Genomic DNA, 5,858 nt, shown 5'->3' with positions numbered 1-5,858 from the left:
CTCACAATTGCTTAACTCCCCTGACCTCAATGGGGAGACACCTGTCCCGCACCAACAGATGTGAGATCAGACTCAAGACAATGGTGTGCAGGGAGGGAGGCAGGTACTGAAGCGAGTCAGAGGGCTCAGTTCTGCTCTCAGTAGTAACTCCACAAGCCTATGGACCTACCTGGGGGGATGTGTCTGGTGCATGTGAAAACTGAATCAGTCCCAAAGTGTTTGTCTGATGTCATAACTAGCCCTAATTTTGCCAAGTGGCCTGTTCCTGTAAACTCAGTGAGTCAGGGGCCCGGCTTAATTTCTAAATTCTTTGAGTGTTTTGAACATATCCAGTGGAGATTTGCTCTTCTCCCAGATCTGATCTTTTTCTGCTACTTAGAACTGTGTATTACGATGTTCTTAGGCAGGCATAATCCTATGTAGGAACTTAACAGCACCAAACCTGCAGAGATCCAGGGTGCAAACAGAAAAGTTCTTATCAGTTTCGTCCTGGTGCAGAGATACTAATTCACAGCAGCTCCATTGCCTCACCTGATCTAGAAATGGAATCAGGATCCTAATTTGCATCCTACTCCGATAGTCTGGGCGGATGCACCCAAGATTTCAGTTGGCGACAAAAGGAAAGTCCTGACTGTATAAGCTTCTCCATGCTACTGGCAATAGTCAGCTTCCTAAAAGGATCTACATGTTCTGTGAATGGAGAGAATTTCATTTCTTCCGCCACTGAAATGCAGCCACTACTGAGGAGGAACACAGCAGCTCTTTAGCAACACAGCACAACAGTTTAATACGGGAAGAAAAGAAGAATACCATGAGGAGGTGCATGTATCCCACCACTGGCCAGGGCAAAAGGGGGCTAACAAACTTCATCAACACTACCTGCCACACCCTGAGGAGATTTAAACAAGCTATGATCTTAGAGGGAGGAGCTGACAGACGAGCCTCATTAGGGAACTAGACCTTAGAAAGGAAAGATTTGGAGCAGGGGAGTGGCCTGACCTGAAGAAGAGCTGGGGCTTTATTTGTACTGAAAGAGGTACCACGGCTCAAGCAATGATTTTTACATTCATAACTGATGCAGCAAAATTGCCAGGGCTCTGAACAGCCAAGCCTAGAGGTGCCAGGACTCAGTCCTGGCACAAATGAAGCACTGAGAAGAGCTCACCCTGCCTATAGGGCTCAATGCCAAACCATACAACGGGTGGGTGAGTGTCTGTCTAGACAGACTGCTGTGGACTCCTAAGGCCATGGCTGCCATGTTTAAGGAAGAACCAGAGGCACTGGTGCATTAGCCTCCCCAGGGTGGGGGAGTTAAAAAACAACAACTCCCCAACAACTCCAGTTCAGACAGCACCATGGAAGTTGGTGGATTCTGCAGCGATCAGCCGATACGACATCCAATGGGAAGTGCAGGAGCCATTTGGGGCAGGCAAGATGTAATTGTTCAGCTGGAGTGTAGCCAGGAGAACATGCTGCATTAGGTGCTCCAGCAAGTCCTGTACAGTGGTATTAGGCAGCGTTGCCCTGTGGTTAACACCTTTGGAGACGAAGTTAAAAGCCAAACAGATGGCAGCTGGAAGGCTGGTCCATGGGCTTGAGGACAGTTATAGTGCAGCTTGAGCCACAGCTCCCACTGGGAAGTTAGGCCTAGATCCTCAAAGGTACTTGAGTGCCCAACTCCCATTGATCCCCTTTGAGGATCTGGGCCTTAACAAGCATTTCTCTCTGGCTTTCTCTGAAACAACGCTCAGGAATGCGGCCCAGTGCAGTTCCTGACCAGGGATATAACCAAACCAACCAACCGCAGCTCTCTCACATCCGTGCCCGGATGCACAGGTGCTGGATCTTCCGACCCATTCTGCAGCCGTTACCACCATCAAAGCTCTTCAGCTTTGTATAACAGCGCACCGCCTGCCACCCGGAAAGCTTTTCCTGCTTGCACATTGGTCCTGGGCCTCCGTGTCTGACACATGACTCATGACCCCTGCAAATCTTTTGGGAAATAGTAAACCTTGTTCCTCACAAAAGCCGTGCCCAGGGGGAAGCTTTCACTGACGAGTGAAGCCTGTTGTAAACCTGCGGGCTTTGGACACATCTGCTGCGTCAGACTCCGAGATCCTGAGTTCAGCTGCAGATTGCTCCCAATTCAAAACTGTCACCAAGACTCTCAAAACTTTCCCTGAAATCCTTCTGCCTTTTCAAGAAACACTTGCCATTGCGGAGTAAAGAGCCGAAACAAAATCAGGGAGAGAGAAAAGTAAAAAACAATCTGTACCACTGAGCTGGAAAATACTGCGTGTCCTGTTGATATGATGTGGTTATAGACATGATGTTCTGTTTGATGTGGTTATAGATAATGAACAAGATCCAGGCTGACAGAGTGGATATGTTGTTTGCCCTAGATCAGCAATTTAGTCATATAAACACCTAAAAAATAGGCTGAAAAGCTGAACGTAAAGCTATAACTGTTTCCCTATACTGCTGTTCATCACATTTGTACAGTCCACTTGTGTCCTTTGAATCCAAAGAGGAAAGATGCCCTGGTAGATAAAGACTCTGACCTGCATTCTGATCCATGCTCTGACTCAGACTTCCTAGGCGAGTTACTTAGACCTGCATTCTCAATAACATCCCCGGATTTTGCATGACCAATTTGAGTTGTCTAAAGCCGGATTCTGAGAGGCGCTGAGCAGCCATAGATCCAACTGACTTCCCTACGGATCTCCAGGTGGGGGTCCAAAATTAAGGGAGCCTCTGGAAAACAGAAGCCTACTTCTCTCTGTGCCAGTTTTCTCCTCTCCAAAATGGGGACAACCTCCCTCCCACAGAGGTGTGCTATGAAGAGATACTCATCCCTGTTTGGGAGGGGCGCAGATACTGTCGTAATGAGCACTATGGTAAAGCCTAGCAATAAATTAGAAGGTGAACCAAAAGGAAGTTGACTCTGTTCCTACATGAGTCAAGGAAGGAGAGTTTGACGTTTGGCACATGTGGGGCTGTGAAGGGGATAACTGGTTTGAAGCCACTGGCACTGTAGGTCCCAGAGTCCCATCGTAATTGATTTGGGCTTACTGCCAGCATGGCTGGAGTCTCCAGATTCAGAACAGTGGAATGTGAAAAAGGCTCTTATGGGCGATGACTACCTTGTGGCACAAGTCGGTTGATCTAGTTCATAATGGACAGGTGTCCACATCCCAAAACCATTATCACAATTGCCCCCTTGGCAGGCAGTTTCAGCAGAAGGTCCAGGAACTGAATGAATGATGCAGATTGAACTCGCTCGGCCTCTGGAGTGACCTCGTCAGGTCAGGCATGAGGCACTTTGGTAGGGACCTTGCACCGTTGCAAGCTATGCTGAAACCTGTTCTGTGGACAAATAGGCTTCAGTCTCCAGGGCTTTCACCAATGCTAAATCCAAATTAACAGGACTGTGTTTAATGACTTATCCACCACTGGTGTAAAGTAGTGTAGCTCCATTTAAGTTAGTGGAGGGCTTAACCCCTAGGACAAAATGCAGCTGTTTCTCTATTTTAATCAGCCTTCCCCTCAGGTACTAGTATTCTTTGTCTCCGTTTATAGAGACTCCCTTGGCTAATTATCAGTGATGCATTAAAGGACTTTCCCCATTACTATTCCAATGCACACTTGATAGTCACTTTTCTCAGATGGGAGCCTTTGGGGCTGGGAACTTTCAAAGCTGCCCAGCAGATTTGGACACTCAATTCCTATTCATTTAATGAACGTCCAGAAACCTTTAACAGCTTTAAAAATCCTCAGTTCAAAGCTTCTGGGCCAAATCTATCCCTGGTGTATGCAGCTGCAGCTCCACTGACGTCAATGGAGCTCTGCTTCCTTCTAGCTTCCTTCTCCATTTGACCCCCTTTGCAATGGGTTGGTCTCATCTCGTGAGAGAGGTCGCCTCCAGTCCCCACCCCCCAAATGGAGAATTGGTTACAAAAATAAAAGCCCCTCTGCTACTTTTTCACCACCCCTACTTGTCACTCTGTCAAACGATCCATTAAAGTCTCTTTTTCATTTCAAAGGGATGGAGAATATGGCTGTCAGAGAGCCATGGCTCCACATCGATGGCGATAAGTAACTGCCCAGGCCAGAGGAACCGCTCTGTGTGGCTCGAACGCTTGTCTCTCTCACCAACAGTAATTGGTCCAGTAAAAGACATCACCTCCCCCACCTTTCCCTTTTCTTGCAGCGACAGGATTTAGAGAGGCTGGGGGAGGGGCAACGCTGCCCATCAGTTACAGGAAAGCAAAGACTCTCTTCCTGCGGAGGATACAAGACATGCCGCTGAGACTGTCAACATTATCTTGGAGCATAAACAGAGGTTTAGTTTAATGGCTCATTAAACGTAATTACATTCACCAAGTCATACTCCGATAGCATCCCACGTGCTTACACACTACAGGGATGGGCACACGCAAGAAAACAAAGCCCAGAGCCAGCTACTGTCCTCAGGCACATGTGTCCAATGCCTGATGAAGTTATGGAGAGTTGCACATCTCTAGCTCCTCAGCTAGCTTCCAAGGACCTACAGTGATTTACACCAGGATCCAGCCACAGTAGAGTTGCCTTAATTTTTAGGTAGCAAAACACAAGCAGCCTGGTTCTCTCTTTCATAAAACCCTCATTAATATGCAGACGTCCTTCAGATGGGCACAGCACTCAGCTGCCACTCCAACAGGGTGGCTAATATTGACAGGCATTGCCTGTCTCTCTGTCATTAGAAGAGTGGGAGCTTTGGTGCTCATCTAGTGGCTGATCCACAGAAGAATCCCTTACGGCTTCCAGCCAATAGACTTGGTTCATTTTCAACTTATTTCTGTCTAGCTGTGGTACTTCGCTGGCCCCCATTAACCTTGGGATATCTGAGCACTTCACAATCTTTAGTGTATTTTGTCCTCACGACACCCCCAGGAGGCAGGGCAGTGTTATGATCCCCATTGTACAGATGAGGGAAACTGAGGCACAGAAAGGCTAAGGTCACACAGGAAGCCTGTGGGAGAGCAGGGGGTTGAACAGAGGTCTCCACAGTCCCAGGCTAGTGCCTTAATGGCTGGAACATCCTTCTTGCTAGAGTTCCAGCAATGGAGGCTTTTAGCTCTGAAGATCCCACATTCAAACCTCACTGGTGGCTTAAGCAGGGTCAATTTTACTTCCATGTAATCAAAATTAGACAGACAAAGAAATGCATTCTGGGGTGGGGAAATAGCATACTAGCTACAAGTGACCGAGAACATAGGTAAGAGCTGCCTCCAACAATACCTGCCCTCTGCTGCTATCCTTCACCATTGGATTTAGATCTGGATAAGGCACTGAGCCAACACTGGTGGCCCTGGGAGATAACCCTCTTAGACATGGGCCAGGGACAAATGTATTGGATCTCTTAGCAGTGTTTGACACATTGGTCATGGGGGTGTGTAATAGTCCGGTGCGGGAGCTGGGCCCTCTCAGGGGCCGTCGGGAGCCAGGCCAAGTCACTATGCAGCCCCAAATTGGTCCTCGGGGTTTGAAAGTCTCGGGGCTCCGCTCCTTAGGCAGGGGCAAAACAAAAGCACACGGTTAAACAGGCCCAAACGCTAGCTCAGGGCGGGGCCACACACATAAGGGTCCGAGGGGCTCAGAGCCTCCCTGCAGGCTGAGCCAATACCGTGTCCAGCTAAGCCCCGGCCCTCAGTCAGGGCGGGGCACCTAACACTTAGGGTTAGGGATTTTTGGGCGCCAGTCCTTGCCTCAGCATTGGGCAAGAACACAGTCTCTGGGCTCAGTCCTTCCGTCAGGAGCTGAGCAAACAATAGTTCAGTAGCCCAGGCCCTTAGTCAGGGCGGGGCAGCAACCAATAG

The sequence above is a fragment of the Terrapene carolina genome, unplaced genomic scaffold (genome assembly GCF_002925995.2).
Source record: "Terrapene carolina triunguis isolate 2854851 unplaced genomic scaffold, T_m_triunguis-2.0 Scaffold210, whole genome shotgun sequence".
Taxonomy (NCBI): Eukaryota; Metazoa; Chordata; order Testudines; family Emydidae; genus Terrapene; species Terrapene triunguis.
Note: the sequence above shows the minus strand (reverse complement) of the source record.